Genomic DNA, 19,123 nt, shown 5'->3' with positions numbered 1-19,123 from the left:
TGTGAAGTAACCATGCAAATCACTTGGTACCCTCAAGGTTTATCACTCAATCGATGTGCCGGTAAACCACACACACTCCACCGATGCTATGGTAAACCTTAAGTCACCCTTTACCTACCTTGTTAAGTCCAATTTAGTGTGCCGGTTAACCACACACGCTCCACCAACGACTTAAACAAAGTGTAAAGTGTAATTTCATGGATTAGAACCTTATTCACATTTTCCTAAGGTAACTAAGATTGAGAATTTAATAAAAGCATTTAGTTACTTTATAATATTCATCATACTTTTAATGAGAATTTATAAGTCCTTGTCTTACCCGTTCGGCTAACGACCCTCCACCGATCAAGGAAGCGGTGGGTGAGAGTGGACACCCATTAAGTTGCCATTTTATAGGCAACAACCTTATACCCCCCTTATAGATCGGCTTCGTGAATGAGGCGTACTAGCGGTAAGACAACTTGTTGTTATACATATATATATATTAGTAACTTATAATATTATAAAGTATAAGGGTTGAATTTTAACTTTTAAAATTCTAAGGGTTGGAACTAAAGTTTTAATCAAGACTTTACATGTTCCAAAACTTGAGGGCAAGTTTTGTAAACTTCCAAAACTTTTCATTTCTTATAACTTATGAATTAATTGAGTAATAAAAATGAAGACTCTTCATTTTTATAACTCTTGTGTTCTTTTAATGGCTTTAATAAAAGTGAGACTTTTGGTTTTCCATAACTTGAGGACAAGTTATGGACTCCATTAAAACACATTATGATCATGAATTAAACTACCATGAAGGTTACAAACAATTCCTATGATCATCTAATCTTCATAAGTTCAAGAACATGAATATGAACACTTTCAAGAATAAAAAATTACACTTAAAAAAACTTGTAATTTAACGATTTTTTTTTCAAGTTGTTTGCACACAAAAAAAAACAACAAACAAACCTAGGCTCTGATACCACTGATGGGTTTTGAGCATTCTAACACTTCCTAAGTGGACCCTAATAACCTTGGATCTATGTTTTTCTAATTATCATGCAAAGTTGAATTCCAAGGTTATATTCCTATCTAGCATACATGGGGAACAAATTTTAACTTGCATGAAAGATAGAATAACTTACCTTGTTGTTGCTTATGATCCTTGAAACCTTGTGAGCCTAGCACCCCAAGTGTGATGCCTCAAATGCTTCACACAACACCAAATGCTTTTGGAATGACTTTAGAGAGAATACACACTTCTAAAATCGGCCTAGCCCTCTTGTTTCTTATGTGTCGCCGATTTTGGTGGAGAACATGTTGCTTATATAGTATGTCACATCTAGGGTTACACCATGTAAACCCTAATGTGGCACGACTCTTCATTTCCATGACCCATGGGTTTGTAACTCCCATGGAGCCTCCATGGAGCATCCTATGGGTGGAACCCAACTTGATAATCCATGGAGCCTCTTAGCCCACTATATAAGATATGGAAGATTTACATAATCTACCCATATATTTAATTAGTTATCTTTTGATCACTTAATTAATTCTAAATTAATTCTTGATCAAACTAATTAAATAATATTATTAATATATTAGAACTTATAATATATTAATAAACCATAAGTGTTATTTCTCTCATTTTAGTTTATCCAATTGCATGGTGCCATGCAACCCAAATGGACCATGCCGGGTCGGGTCAAGTACATACCAGAAATAGTTATGGACTTAGACACCTTATGCAACAGGAGAACCATCTCAGATCTTCCAGCTGATCTAACTTGATCGTCGGAGTCCGCTCCAGGGGCACAGTCCCTGGGGTGGCTCTAACGACCTTGTCTATTGTGACATCGCAGATCTCTCCACCCTAGTTGCCATCAAGAGAAGAGAAGAAAGTGAAGAAGTGGTTCGGATATATGTCGCATCAAGGACGAAGTCTAAAACAAGTGGGGGAGAATTTTAACGCCCCGTTCCAGGTACGCATTTAATCTATTAAAATATTCGTTTTGTAAGAGCTACTCGACGAGTTGGTAGCCCTAACTCGTCGAGTATATGCCAGCTTGGTCGCAGGGTTTAAATGGTCTACTCGACGAGTCGAAGCCTGGACTCGACGAGTAGGTCCATCAGGAGGAAACCCTAATCTTCAGGGTTTGCACCCTATTTAAACATCATATATGGCCTCCACCCCAGCCTCTATCACCTCGGAACCCTAATCTCGAAACCCTAATCCACCTTGAGTGATTTTGATCTAGTTCTTGCCATTTTGAGTGTTATTGTGCCTTTTGAAGCTTATGGAAGAAGAAGAAGATAGAAGGCTCAAAGGGGAAGAATTAGATCCAGGAGCTACACTCCATTTACTGTATTTTCTGTTAATCAAGTCCCTAACTTGATCCTTCTTGTCTTAGATCTACTTGTTTACATTTTATGAAGGGATTGGTTCAAGAACCTTAGCCTTGGGATTGGGACGTCCCAAGTGATGTACATCTCAGATCTGGGGTCTAGGAAGGGTTCCATGGCATAATGGTGCAAACTTTATGTCCATGGATGTAACGCCCGTAGATCCGGGCTAGTCAATTTAGAGACAATGAGGATCAAAAAATGAGTTTTGATGGAAGATTATTTATAAGGATTAATCTTAACCAAGTTATATTATATGTTACAAGGGTTCCGTACATATAATGAACGATGAAATCTGAGTTATAACGAAGAAGTTATGGTCCGTCGAAGTTTTTCGGCAAAACCGGCACGACACAACGCGACGTAAATAGTGAATTTACGATAGAAGACTTTTTAGCCTTAGAAATCTAAACAAAAGTCGTAGTATACGTTAAACCGAGAGTGTACATAAAAAGAACGCCCAAATCTGACTTCGTATGAGGAAGTTATGATTTTCTAAGATTTGGCATAGTAGTGCACGACCCGAAACTCAAATTTTAGATCGAGCGGTTTTTGGCCAACGTGACCTAAATGAGAATTTAAGATCTCATTAATAGGAACTCAACAACAAAAAGACAGACGAAAACGGAGTCCATATGTAGAAGTTATGAATTTTACGCAATCATTTAACAGTATAATCTCCTCATACTATTAAATTTAAGATTGGTCGAGAACTAGCCGACGGAGTCAAAAGGAAAGTTGTAGATATTGTTTTTACCTACGCGTGTATATAAAGAACGTCAAAAACGGAGCTCGTATGCGAAAGATATGGACGATGCTTAACCTCTACTTTTCGAGCGCGGCGAATCTGATACAGTTTTGTAAATCCAAGATAGAATGAGAATTAGCCAACGGGGTCTAAATGAAAGTTACAGTACTCGTAAATACCAATGCATGGATATAAATAAAGTTGGAAACGGAGCTCGTATGCGAAAGATATGGACGAAGCTTAGTCTCTACTTTTCGAGCGCGACGAATTCGATACAGTTTTGTAAATCCGAGATAGAATGAGAATTAGCCGACGGGGTCTAAATGAAAGTTGTAGTACTCGTAAATACCAACGCGTGGATATAAAGAACGTAGAAAACGGAGCTCGTACTCGGAAGATACGAACAAAACTTAAGGGCTACTTTACTATAAAACTCATATAAATAAAGGATGAATCCTTCATATTTTCTTCACACCATAAGCCTTTCTTTCTCTCTCTAACTTCTCTATAGCCTCCCTAAACCCCTCCCAAGTCTAGGGAACCTCCCTAGGATGAGAAGGAAGCCCCAGAGCGCCCAACGACTCCAAGAAGAAAAGCTTTCGGCTCGGAAACGCTGCTCCAGCGAAGCCCAGTTTTTAATAAAAACCCATTGTAAGTGAGCTACGCCTATACTATATTTAATATAGCTTTTATTTAAATATAGTAATGTTATTACGACCTTATAATAATTATTTGGGCTATTATTATGGGTTATATAAGTGCCGTTATAATATCTTTTTAAACACTCGTGGTATGGGGAATCTGGTTTGGAGGGCCGCTTGGGTTGCTGGATTCAGAAGTGTTATATGCCAAAATGATCCTGCCCTCCGGTGTTCCATGTCGGGCCCTTGTCTGTACAGAGTGGGTGAAGAGTATTGTTTAACGCTTATATAATAGTAATAATAGCTAGACTATTAATTAGTCTCGGTAAATATTAGACTAAACTCTAGTGGTAATGATACTAGGTTTTGTCAAAGGAAAACTGTTTTAAGAGTAACGAAGCGCTGTCCGAGTACCGAGTCACAACCTTATCAGGTGAGTGCATAGTTACTTTCATCTTACACATAGATATGAAGTATTTTGTATAAATTACGTGCTATGTGTGTATATTGTCTGAATACTTGATGTCTATGCTGGATGAAACGTTTTCCAGATGTTTAAATGATCTAAAATGTATATGTATTTTATATCTACAAAATGTGTTGGGTAAAACATGGGTAGATTAGAGGTGAGATAAATGATGAGCGATGAAAGATGAGATAAATGATGAGCGATGAAAGATGAGTTGAATGATGAGCGATGATATATGAGTGATAAAATATGGTGTGAAGCGATGAGCCAAAACGATGATCCAAAACGATGAGCCAAACCGATGAGCCAAAACGATGAGTCAAAACGATGAGCCAAACGATGACCCAAGCGATGTCCCCGTCATCTAGCAGAGTATGGGTGACAACCACGGACTATTCTAGACAGTCTAGTGGAACACTAGCAGGCTCGCAACCTGTAGGTGTTGTGAACGATGTGTTCACCCTGTGTACTCTAAAAAACCCATTGACAGGTATTACGAGTGGACTCTCGAAAACGATACTGTCAACAAACGAGATAAACCCTGGCGACTATGCAGCCTTAGTGCCGATTCATTAGGATACTCCTTAGGAATGAATGAACGAGGAATAGCTGAATCTTAGGGTAGATCCTTACGAGTAAAGAAGATAATGGGGATGGGTAATTGGGTTGATTGTTTGATGTTTAACATAATAATTATATTATTGTGGGTTGAAAACCCTATGTACTCACCAAGTTTCCCAACCTGACCCACTCAAGCTTATTTGTATCACAGGTGTCGATATGAAGCTACCTTACAGTGAGGGATTTAAAAGAGATGTAGATCACTAGTGTAAATGAATGTAAGTTCTGTTTATGCTTATGTTTCTGTATTGACGATGACATCCCAAATGTTTTAAAATGGATAAAAATACATTTCTTCGGAAATGATTTGATAAAGTATTTATCATGTTTTTCTGGGAACAAATTCCGCAACATTTTTATTAAAAGAGGTACTCTGATTTTTATAAAGCATAAACAAAATCGGTCTTTTCTGGCCGTGAAAAATGGGGATGTCACAGTTGGTATCAGAGCATTAGTTTAAGCGAACTAGGAATATGGATTTATTTCTAGACTTAAACTTAGAATGCTAAGTGATGATCGTGAGGAGTGTGTCTAATAAATTTAAGTAATACACCTGAATAGACACATGCATTAGCTTATTTAGGAAAATGCCTAACATGCTTTTATGTGCTAAATGATTTATGATATGCATTATATGATCGGATCTATGGTCTGTTGCCGACCGGATCTAGAAACTTTATGTGTTCAGACTTCTAAACGTTTAATTACGGTATTAGAACCGGCATGTAACTTTTCGGAGTAATAGGGAGATTTACACGTCGATCGTAAATAAAATCTTTCCTATCTTAATTCTCGTCGTTTCGCACCGAACGTCTGATTTGGTGTATAGAACGAAATGGCAAGAACCCAAAGTGGAAACACGAATGGAAATAGAAATCAACCGCCTCAACCACCAGTGATTGAGCAAATACCTGTTGTAGTAGCCACTCCTGAGCCAATCACAATGGCTGGAGTACAAGCCATGATTCGGGCTATGCTGGCTGAGCAAAGAGAAGAGATGAGGCAGTCGTTGCACGAAAATAGGGATGAACCTACGGTGCCCATTGTGCAACCTGAGTTGATCGCTGAACAATCGGAGGAAGGGAATTATAGCCGCACTGTAAGTCAAGTTGGAACCCAAGGGGCAAGGAGGAATGGCCCGGAGAAGGGAAATGACAAGGATGGGCGGATGTATAAGAATTTATTGGGTGCAAAACCGCCGAGTCTCTCTGGAAGCCCAAAACCAGTGGAGATTATGGACTGGATCTCCGAGATGGAGATGGTATTTGAGAGCTGCGACTGCAGCGATAAGCAAAAGACCGTCTTTGTAGTCAGACAACTAAATACCGGAGTGTTAAGTTGGTGGAAGTTGTTGGCAGATACAATGCCACGAGGAGAAGCCATACGAATGTCTTGGGAAGCATTCACGGAGTAGTTAAAAATGTAGTGCCGCTCAGAGATAGATCTGATAGACCTAAACAACGAGTTTCAGAACCTGAAGAAAGGGAAGATGAGTGTTGATAAGTATGCCACCACATTCAATGAGAGGATGAAGCTATTTCCCTACTTGGTGCCTACTGAACTCTCCAAGATAGATAGGTTCGCTAACGGACTGCCCACAGACTATGGCCCAACCGTCAAAATGGCAACTACTTTGAAAACAGTCGTTAGAGCAGCTAAGAATATAGAGACCCAGATAAGAGAAAGGGGTCTAGAAAAAGATAAGGCAGGAGAAAAGAGGAAGTTTGAAGGATCTTCAAGGCCCAACAAGGAGAGTAAATTCTCGAAGTTTGGAGGAAGAGGAAGAGGCGAAGCAAGATGGTGTGATAAGTGCGAGAAGAAACACTTAGGAAAATATGGCAAATATGTGATATGTTTCAAGTGTGGAAAGTCTGGCCATTACGCCAACGAGTGCACATTCAACAAGAAGGTATGTTTCGGATGTAACAAAGAAGGGCATATTTCTAGAGACTGTCCAAAGAAAAACGAAGCAACAAGGCCAAATGCACCGCCAAAGCCAAGGGCATTTCACATGATCCTCGACGAAGCAGATAACAACGCATGGAATCAAGGGTGAGGACTTCATATCCGAAGATCGAGTTATGCAGTAGCCATAGTATCGTATGATGTAGCCTGTTAGAGGCATAATCTAGGATGAACTTGAACACCTATGTAATCATTTCAAGCAATTATATAAAACCTTCATTTTTCTATCTGATGTGTTAAGTTGTTATGTGATTTTCTTGTATGGTGACTTGGAAAACTGCGAGACAATACTTGGGACGATTCAGAAGTTCTATATGCCAAAATGATCCTGCCCTCCGGTGTTCCATGTCTGGCCCCTGTCTGTACATAGTGGGTAAAGAGTATTGTTTAACGCTTATATAATAGTAATAATAGCTAGACTATTAATTAGTCTCGGTGAATATTAGACTAAACTCTAGAGGTAATGATACTAGGTTTTGTCAAAGGAAAATTGTTTTACGAGTAACGAAGCGCTGTCCGAGTACCAAGTCACCACCTTGTCAGGTGAGTGCATAGTTACTTTCATCTTACACATAGATATGAAGTATTTTATATAAATTACGTGCTATGTGTGTATATTGTCTGAATACTTGTTGTCTATGCTGGATGAAACGTTTTATACATATTTAAATGATCTAAAATGTATATGTATTTTATATCTACAAAATGTGTTGGGTAAAACATGGGTAGATTAGAGGTGAGATAAATGATGAGCGATGAAAGATGAGATCAATGATGAGCGATGAAAGATGAGATGAATGATGAGCGATGATATACGAGTGATAAAATATGGTCATAAGCGATGAGCCAAAGCGATGAGCCAAAACGATGAGCCAAAACGATGAGCCAAAGCGATGAGCCAAAACGATGAGTCAAAACGATGAGCCAAATGATGACCCAAGCGATGTCCCCGTCATCTAGTAGAGTATGGATGACAACCACGGACTATTCTAGACAGTCTAGTGGAACACTAGCAGGCTCGCAACCTATAGGTGTTGTGAACGATGTGTTCATCCGGTGTACTCTAAAAAACCCATTGACAGGTATTACGAGTGGACTCTCGAAAACAATATTGTTAACAAACGAGATAAACCCCGACGACTATGCAGACTTAGTGTCGATTCCTTAGGATACTCCTTAGGAATGAATGAACGAGGAATAGCTAAATCTTAGGGTAGATCCTTACGAGTAAAGAAGATAATGGAGATGGGTAATTGGGTTGATTGTTTGATGTTTAACATAATAATATTGTGGGTTGAAAACCCTATGTACTCACCAGGTTTCCCAACCTGACCCACTCAAGCTTATTTGTATCACAGGTGTCGATATGAAGCTACCTTACACTGAGGGATTTAAAAGAGATGTAGATCACTAGTGTAAATGAATGTAAGTTCTGTTTATGCTTATGTTTTTGTATTGACGATGGCATCCCAAATGTTTTAAAATGGATAAAAATACATTTCTTCGGAAATGATTTGATAACGTATTTATCATGTTTTTCTAGGAACAAATTCCGCAACATTTTTATTAAAAGAGGTACTCTGATTTTTATAAAGCATAAACAAAATCGGTCTTTTCTGGCCGTGAAAAATGGGGATGTCACAATGGAGACGCCATGCAAGTTTATATGCAAGAACATGGCCTTTTTAGCCCTAAAAGACCATGCATGGGAGTAAAGCTCGGGACTTTACGTGTCCGACAGATGATAAGAGCCTAGATCTAGTATATTGTGCTTTGGTTTATGGTATTATGGCTTGTGGACCAAGTTTTATGTCTTAAAGAAGTTAGGGTTTAGGTTAAACCCATTAGAAAGGACTAACGACGGGTAAAGTTGGAAACTTTACCCTTAAGAGTGTATTTCCAGTATGTAGATGAAGTTTGGAACATAGATTGATCTGAATGGTAGGAGCTTAATCCATTGATATTGCTCAATCAGACAGGGGAACTCGCCGAGTCCAGGGAAGGACTCGACGAGTTGAAGTGGGTTGTCTCGATTATTATGACAGTAAGAACTCGACGAGCCTGTTAAGGGACTCGATGAGTTGACTTAGTTGAGTACGAGTTTAAGCATTCAAGGACTCGCCGAGTTGGGAGATAACTCGAAGAGTTGGGTTGACTGGGAGTTGACCTTGACTTTGACTTTGACTTTGACCAGGGGTAAAATGGTCATTTTACCCGAAGAGAGGATTAGCATATTCTGATTAAGTGTTATTATGGAATTGATAGCCGGAGAGTCGCCGGAGCAGTAGACAGGGATTCCTCACTCGAGTTTTTAGCAGTCAGTCTTGCGAAGTGAGTTTCCTTCAGTAGGAACGGGTCTACGGCACCAAGGTCGGCCCGTATATGTGATATGTTAGTAGCTGAGTGTGGGCGGGGCCCAAATCTCATAGCATCCTAGAGTGGGTGGGGCCCAATTCTCATAGTATTATTTGAATATAGATATATGATTGTTTGGTAGATATACTTATTGTCTGTGTGATACTTGTATGCATGTTAGTAGTGGAGTGTGGGCGGGGCCCAAATCTCCTAGACAGCTGAGTGTCGGCGGGGCCTGAATCTCCTAGACAGCAGAGTGTGGACGAGGCCCGAATCTCCTATACAACGGAGTGTGGGCTGGGCCCGAATCTCCTAGACAACAGAGTGTGGGTGGGGCCCGAATCTCCACGAGAGTGGGTAGGGCCTGTATCTCCTAGTTGCATGATATTTGTATGGTATGTGGTAGTTTGGGGAACTCACTAAGCTTCGTGCTTACAGTTTTCAGTTTTGGTTTCAGGTTCTTCCACTAGCAAGGGGAAGGGCTCGGGATGATCGCATGACACACACCACAGCTTCAGCCTGGGATGTTTAGACTCTGATATTTTCATATGATTTGATACAGTATTTTGACATGATGTTTTGAGCTACACGGTTATGGTTTTCTTTATGATGATGGATGACATATGGTTTTATTATAAATGACTTTAAAAAGAATTTTTTGGCCTATATTTTTGGGATGTTTCAAGTTGTTTCAACATGATATCCATTATATCGAATATCCTTAAAACATAATAAATTTGTTGGTGATTTCGATGAAAATAATGCATCACCAATTTTAATTATTGTCCCTTGTGGTAATACTATATTCGCTCTTCTGGAGCCTTCAATCATTTTTGCATTTTTCGTTATTTTATTAACATTTGTTTCTCTAATTGATAAGTAAGCAAAATACTTTTCATTATTAAAAATGTTATGTGTTATTACACTGTCTGCAAGACATATATCTTCCTTATTTATTTTGCGAATATCCATATTTCTCCCCAATAAATAAATAAAATATAAGAAACATTCGACTTAGTGAAATAAAGTCATTTTATTACTTTGAGAAGATTGTGATGGCATCATTTCTCATGAAATGAATATGACATAAAAAACATAATAAATGACATGAACCAAAACTACATATTATTCTTTCATCACCATACATAACACCACTTGTCCCTTTTGGGTAGACAAGAAAATCGACAACATCAAAATGTGTCAGTTTTGGTTGATCTTCATAAAAATCACTTTGAATAAAATTTGTTTTGATATTTTATTTTTCTTTAGATTTTAGAGAAGCTTGATAAAGATCAACAAAATGCTTTGGAGAGCATCATGTATGAGACCAATGACTGGTCATTCCACATTGGTGACAAATATTTTCAATTTCCTTTTTGCTTTGACCACTATTATCATTAGGATGTAGGTTTTTGTTATTTTACAACTTCTGGTGGTTTCTTGTAATCTTGTTATTTTTATGATAATTATGATGACCTCCACGATCTCGGTTAGACCCATGACTATTATGATTATATGATGTTGCATTCACTTCTGGGAATGGAGTAGAATCGGCCTGTCTTGATGATAATTTTCCATCAATAGCTCATTGTTTTGTTCAGCCACTAGAAGACATGAGATTAATTCAAATTTTTTTAAACCTTTTTTATGATATTGCTGCTACAGGAGCATGTTAAGGGCATGAAAAGTAGAGAACGTTTTCTATAGCATGGTTTTCCATAGTGAAAATACTAATAAAAATAAAGACTTGTATGTTATGGAATTGTTAGTTAAGAAATTCCATAAAACAAGTTGTAAGCATTGTACATGTGAATTTAAAAAAAATACATACCTGAAAATGACAAGAACAGTAAGGAGTTAGAACTCTATGGTAGAGTCGTGCTGATAACGTGTTATAAAATATGATCAAATAACAAGATATGAGAGTGAAGAGAACTTTTATTCCAATACTTGTGTTGAAATCGTCAAACTTTACAATACATAATATTCACTATTTATACTAGACAAAGAAGATGAAAGGTGAGGTATGTTATGAATGCTCATTATAATGGTGCATAACTACACTCATAAAACTCAAAATAATGTTTGATATAATGCTCACTAATTATGGAGAGGAATGGGGGATATGGAGAATCCAATAGTCATTCATTAAATAATAATTCATATAAAAACTATATTGAAGATAATATCTTATTATACATAAAACTTGTTTAAAGTGTCATCAATTGGGAATAGCCCATTTGGTAGAGATATAGCATCTTAGTTTGCGAGGATGAAGGGTTTGATCCTTGGTGCTAACAAGAATTGAAGTATAAAAACTAACAGTAATCAGTCAAATTGTCGTTCAAAAAAAACTTGCTTAAAGTTTCATCTTGATGAAGCTCTTCATGAGATTTCAAATTGTAAGTTTTTTAAATTAAAAATATAAATGAAATAAATAACGGGGATATGATGTCATATGACATATAACATATGACATATGAGAGTTATTCTGATATGTTATTACCGATTTTTATTGTGATATTGAAATAAAACTTTCAATTCAATAATAAGTTGTTATACTTTGGAATAAAATAGGTAATAGAATTGAAACCGAAATACCAATAAAGATGGCCATATTAAAGGAAACAATGTACATTTTCTTAAAATAATCAATCTATCCGGAATGGATCATTTTAGGTCTGATACGGGTCGGGCACTCGACCCGGATTTAGTGTTCCCTCTTTTATACATTATTTTCTGGAATATGGTATCCACTAGATCTCATAGTAGTATTTTGGACGCTCTGTTGACGAAAATGACTTCTCATGATGAAGAGGTTGCGGTGTTGTGGGTATGTTCAATCTACTTATATGTTTTGTTTATAATTTATTGATTTAAATAGTATAAAAGTGTAAGCATGAAAAGGAAAATCTTGTCCGAAGTGTAACATCCCAAATACTGTGATAACAAATTTTCATTTTCATAAAGCATTTTTACAAAAAACATAAGATGATCAAGCATTGTTTTCAACTCAAAACCATAGAATTAGAATAACAAATAGTCTCTCAAAACATAAATAAGCAGGAGGATGTGTACGATCACGCCTTCACCTTGCCCCAATCATCTGATGTACCTGAAAACATTGAAATCAATTGTAAGCCAAAGCTTAGTGAGTTTTCCCCAAAATACCCCACACGACAATACATATACAACGCATTCACAATAGTCCCTACAACATCAGACTATATTACCCCTGAGTCCACATCATGAGACTGGATTGCCCACTCCCGGCCCTCAGATCATGACTGGCTTGCTCCCGATCCCACAACATAAGACTGGAATGCCCTCTAGACCCTCAACTTATGATTAGATTTCTCCCGGGCCATAGCATATGCCCTTCCGACCCTCAGCTTATGACTAGATTACTCCTGGGTTTGTTGGCTTACAACACAAAGCAGTACTACCTCAACCCAACCATATTATGTCGACATATGTAAACAATAATCAATAACCAATCTAACAGATTACTACATCATAGCAACATCTTATACACAAACATACATAACACAAACTAGTGGGCCGACATTGGTGCCTTCGATCCATGAGTACAGTGAGGAAACTCACCTCGCAGGACTGGAGAAGCACATCAGCGCTCTAACTCCTTGCACTGATCAATCCCTCGAACCAACTAACACCCATAATAGATAAATCATCAATTAACACCCAATTTCCTTCAAGTTTGACCCAAGATTAAACTGGTCAAACGTCAATGGTCAAAGGTCCACAAGTTCAATGGTCAACTTAGTCAAAGTCAACATCACGGCGTGACCACTCCTTGCCCATGTCGTGGGGATACAAAGACAAAACAATCGTGATATTAGGTACAATCACGCCGTGACACGTCCTATGTCACGTCGTGACTTCAATTAAGAAAACCAAAATCTTCATTAAGTGTTTAATGTCTTCAGACTAAGGCCCATAACCTCAGATAAAGTTTCCAACTTTAGCCATTAAGATGGTCCAAACAACCAAGATCTAGACTTTAAGTCTCAAAGGGGCCAAGAATGCATCTTTCTCACCTTAATCCATTAAGTCTAAGTCTCCAACCTTCATATATGATGTTTTAGATGGATAAAGTTTCCAACTTTATCCATAATAATGTCTCAAACTTTCAAGATCTAAACTTTAACGCACCAAAATGACCTAAAGGACCAAGATAAGTTGCATGGCTAAAAGGGAAGACAAACGATCATAACTTTCCTAGTCCATGAGGTCCAAGAAGCATTCTAAACTGATCAAAAGGTGTCGGATTTCACTCAACTCCAAGATCTCCCATAAAATGGACCAAAAGTGCCAAAAATAAAAAATGAAGAGATCTAAAGAACTAAAGATCAATATATGAACTTTATACTCACAATAGCCCATAAATGGAGTGACTTTGATGGATCCAAAATTCAAACAACATTCCTTGTAAGCAAAAGAACATTATTGATCTTCAAGCTTCATCAAAATATCACCAAAAGCATCTAAAAGAGGAGAGATGAGAGGGGAGGAGCTCACATCTTGAAGAGGGATGCTAGGGTTTGTCTCAATGAGTTCTAGATGTGATGGAGGCTAAGAAAATATCCTAAAACATCAATCCTTACCTTTAAATACGTTGAAACCCCTAAAATCCATGGGCTTGGGCTGCACAACGCTCCCCTCGTGACAACCTGTTTGTCACGTCGTGACAACATGATTGTCACCTCATGACGTTGGGTTTTCACCCATTTCCACTCCAACTTCAAACAATCATAACTTCTTCATTTCGACTCCATTTTCGGCAATCTTTATATGCGTATAAAGGTATTGACGATCCGCACAACTCAATATAATTACTTTTGACTTAATACATGTTGAGCTAAAACCATAATTCATGCGAGAAACCCGAATATTATTTTTCCAATTTTACCCTTTTACTTCAAAGAACAAATCGAAGGACTAAATCACTCAATCCAGATTAGGGTCAAAATACATAGATGTTAAGTAATCGTCAATATATACTCTTATTTTGCGTTAATCATGCGGATTGTGGCCTTTATGTGATATAAATGTGTGTCTCACACATGATTTAGTAGTTCGGATAAGATGAATTTTTTCGAAACATGAGGAACATGTCCAAAACATACTTCCATAATGTTTTATGTTGACTTGTTTTACTATTATTTCAGAATGACCATATATTCAACATTGTGCCTATAACCATTTACAAACGTAACATGGTTATGTACATTTTTTCTAGGATACAACCAATCCCGACACAAGATGTGCTTTTTAGTGCGTTATGTTTGGTAGGTGGGTTGATGCAACCATGGCACGGAAGGTCATCCATTACTCATCCATTACATGTTTTACACGGAGGTTTTTTTTGATCCACGGGACGATGTGGATGAACTATATTTGTTAGGCGACAACGAGCTCTATTTTAGTAAGATAGTATTATGCCTAATAACGAATTTGCATATTGGTGACTATTTAGCGACTTATTTGACAACTACATAGGTTTGAAATTGAGTGTTTCCATTTCTCATGGTGAATGGAATGATGAAAGTTAGTGAGTTGGAGGACATCTATAATAACTCAATTGATAAGTTATCCGACAAAGATGTCGTATGAGTGTCCTGTTGTATATGTTGAAGAAGGAGTTTTGTGGTAAATACCTTCGTTAGCCTGCAAACGATGAATTCCTTGCACTTGTATCCGATTTAGACCAGTTCAACATGTATCATGTAATTTTCCATTTAAATTTGTTTTTTCTTATTTGCACTTTATCAAACTTTTTATCTAATTCATGGATCTACTTTTTTGTCACACGTACATATGGGGGAGAGTAGTTTAGGATTATATGTTCAAACAAATGTTGATTGTGTTTATCAAAATCAAGGAGCATATCCACCCCAAGAAAAGGCCAAAGACATTCATATACCCAGTAGGGGTTTATGTACGTTTTTACAGTAAAATAATTTATTTTTCATTTATATTGTTTTTGGGCATAATTATGTTTTCTAGTACTTTGAAATCGTAATTTGATAGATATGGACCATGGAGGCGTTTCCGTACTCTCAAATGTTTGCTAACCAATGTCGGTCTTGATTGTTCGAGCCATTAGATGCATGAGGCATAGATGGTTAGCTTCGTCCTATTGTATACATGTCATTGAAATTTCAAGGGTATGAATATTAATGTACAATTTATTTGTATCATATTATTAAATTCGTTTTGGTTTATCTTATTTATTATTAGGTGGACAAGCGTTCGATCACGAGACTAGAGCCTACTCCGGATGAGAGGGTTGTTTTGTGGCGGTCATCTAGTTGGCCATGGATTGAGAGGGTCGATTTACCTTCGTTTAATATATTTTATGTGTTTAATATATTTGTTGTTTTTGGTATCATTTTTGTTGGTTTTAGTTTATGTTATTTAACGAGAAATATGATGTTAGATTTTTCATCATTTTTAGAATATATTATTATAATGATACATATTAACATTGTAGATGTCAAATAACATTTCCAACATCAAACATACAATTATAAGGGTTATTTAAATCAAATATAGGAAATTGTTTGATTATGTATTTGACTAACATTCACCTAAGACTTAGACTTAGTCTTTAACTTATACTTACTCCTAGTTGATGATTTTGAGTTTCTTGTATCGCTTGGTAACATATATGGACAATTTAGGTGTGTGTATCTAACATATTAGGATCATATGTCTTTTTTCATAATCAAACCTTCTCCTTAGGATGGGATAGGATATGATTGTGTGGACTCGCAACTTGGCGTCTTTCCATGAACGCAAGTAAAACTAGCATCACTTCATTTGGTTGTTCATATTCAGTGGAAATTAGCACAGGAGAGATACACCACCTCTATGCATGTATTTCAATGTGTCTTTTTCGTGAAATAACGCTCGACTAATTTTATGTAATATTTATATCTTAGTTGTTTAAAATCGATACTGCATGACACATGGTATGCTACGCGGTTGCCATTTCTGAAACATCCCAAAATTACAGACCAAAAATTTCTTTTTAAAACATTTATAATAAAACCATAAGTCGTCCATCATCATAAAGAAAACCATAAATCGTGTATCTCAAAACATCCTGTCAAAATATTGTATCAAGATCATATGAGAAAATATCAGAGTCTAAACATCCCAGGCTGAAACTGTGATGTGTGTCATGCGATCATCCCAAGCCCTTCTCCTTGGTAGTGGAAGTACCTGAAACCAAAAATGAAAACTGTAAGCACGAATCTTAGTGAGTCTCCCCAAACTACCACATACCATACAAATATCATGCAACTAGGAGATACGGGCCCCGCCCACTCTCATGGAGATTCGGGCCCCGCCCACACTCCGCTGTCTAGGAGATTCGGGCCCCGCCCACATTCCGCTGTCTAGGAGATTCGGGCCCTGCCCACACTCCGTTGTAAAGGAGATTCGGGCCCCGCCCACACTCCGCTATCTAGGAGATTCGGACCCCGCCCACACTCCGCTACTAACATGCATACAAGTATCACACAGATAACAAGTATATCTACCAAACAATCACATATTTATACTCAAATAATACTATGAGAATCGGGACCCGCCCACTCTAGGCTACTACGAGATTCGGGCCCTTCCCATACTCAGCTACTAACATATCACATATACAGGCCAGCCTTGGTGCCTTAGACCCGTCCCTACTGAAAGGAAACTCACCTCGCAAGACTGACTGCTGAAAACTCGAGTGAGAAATCCCTGCCTGCTGCTCCGGCGACTCTCCAGCTATCAATTCCATAATAACACTTAATCAAAATCTACTAATCCTCCTTAGGGTAAAATAACCATTTTACCCCTGGTCAAAGTCAAAGTCAAGTTCAACTCCCAGTCAACCCAACTCGTCGAGTTATCTCCCAACTCGGCGAGTCCATGAAATGCTTAAATTCGTGGTCAACTGATTTAACTCGTAGATTCCCTTAACATACTCCTCGAGTTCTTTCTTTCAATAATAATCGGGACAGCCCGCTTCAATTCTTCGAGTCCTTCCCTGGACTCGCCGACTTCCCCTGTCTGATTGAGCCATCTCAATGGATTAAGCTCCTACCATTCAGATCTATGTTCCAAACTTCATCTACATACTGGGAATACACTCTTAAGGGTAAAGTTTCCAACTTTACCCGTCCTTAGTCCTTCCTAATGGGTTTAACCCAAACCCTAACTTCTGCAAGACATAAATCTTGGTCCACAAGCCATAATACCCTAAACCGAGGCACAATATACTAGATCTAGGATCTTATCATCTGTGGGACACGTAACGTCCCGAGCTTTCCTCCCATGCATGGTCTTTTAGGGCTAAAAAGGCCATGCTCTTGCATATAAGCTTGCATGGGGCCTCCATGGTCATAAAGTTTGCACCTTTATGCCATGGAACCCTCCCTAGATCCCAGATCTTAGATGTAAATCACTTGGGACGTCCCAATCCCAAGGACTAAGGTTTTTGAACCAAATCCTTCATAAAATGAAAACAAATAGAGCTAAGAGAAGAAGGATCAAGTTACGGTCTTGATTACCAGAAAATGTAGTAAATGGAGTGTAGTTCCTGGATCTACTTCTTCCCCTTTGAGCCTTCTATCTTCTTCTTCTTCCACAAGCTTTAAAAGGCACAAATAACACTAAAAATGGCAAGAAATAGCTCAAAATCACTCAAGGTGGATTAGGGTTTCGAGATTAGGTTTTGGAGGTGATAGAGGCTGGGGTGGAGGCCAGATATGATGTTTAAATGGGGTGCAAACCCTAAAGATTAGGGTTTCCTCCTAATGGACCTACTTGTTGAGTCAAGGCTTCGACTCATCGAGTAGACCACTTAAACCCCGCGACCAAGCTGGAAACTACTCGACGAGTTAGGGCTACCAACTCGTCGAGTAGCTCTTACAAAATGAATACTTTAATAGATTAAATGCGTACCAAGAACAGGGCGTTACAATTCTCCCCCACTTGTTTTTTACTTCATCCTCGAAGTCTGCTGCATCTGAAAACAACTCTGGTAAGTGCTCCGTCATCTCCTCCTCAGACTCCCATGTCTACTCTGAACCCTTACGGTGCTGCCACTGCACCTTCACTAACTCAACCCTCTTGTTCCCTAGCTCCTTCATCTTACGATCTAGAATCGCTACTGGTCTCTCAATGTATTTCAGGCTGTCGTCAACCTGAATATCCTCAAGGGGTAGCACTGTTGAATCATCCACCAAGCACTTCCTTAGCTGGGAAACATGGAAAGTGATGTAGATCTGGCTGAGCTAGGCGGGAAGATCCAGTCTGTACGCTACCTTGCCCACCCGGGCTATGACTCGGAAGGGGTCGATATACCTAGGGCCTAGCTTTCCCCGTTTCAGGAATCTTATGACACCCTTCCAGGACGACACCTTCAGGAGAACCATGTCTCCCTACCACAACTCCAAGTCTGAACGCCGCTTGTCGGCGTAACTCTTCTGTCGACTCTGAGCGGTCTGGAGCCTGCTCCAAACCTGTTGGATCCGCTTGGTGGTCTTGAGTACTACCTCCGTACTCCCCTTGACTCTCTGACCGACGTCACCCCAACAAATTGGGGTCCTACACTTCCTCCCGTAGAGCATCTCGAAGGGAGGCCGGTCTATACTGGCGTGGTAACTGTTGTTATACGAAAATTCTGCTAACGGAAGATACGTATCCCAACTGCCACCGAAATCCAAAACACATGCGCGAAGCATGTCCTCGAGAGTCTGGATCATCCTTTCGCTCTATCCGTCCGTCTAGGGGTGGAAAGCGGAGCTGAAGTGGAGACGAGTACCCATCTCGTCATCAAACCGCTTCCAAAATCTGGAAGTAAAATGGACATCTCGGTCTGACACCACCGAGACAGGCACTCCATGACATGCCATTACCCCT

Source organism: Lactuca virosa, chromosome 8, assembly GCF_052849685.1.
Source record: "Lactuca virosa cultivar CGN04683 chromosome 8, Lactuca_virosa_CGN04683_v6, whole genome shotgun sequence".
Lineage (NCBI taxonomy): Eukaryota > Viridiplantae > Streptophyta > Magnoliopsida > Asterales > Asteraceae > Lactuca > Lactuca virosa.
The sequence above is the reverse complement of the archived record's forward strand: the minus strand, read 5'-3'. Positions refer to the sequence as shown.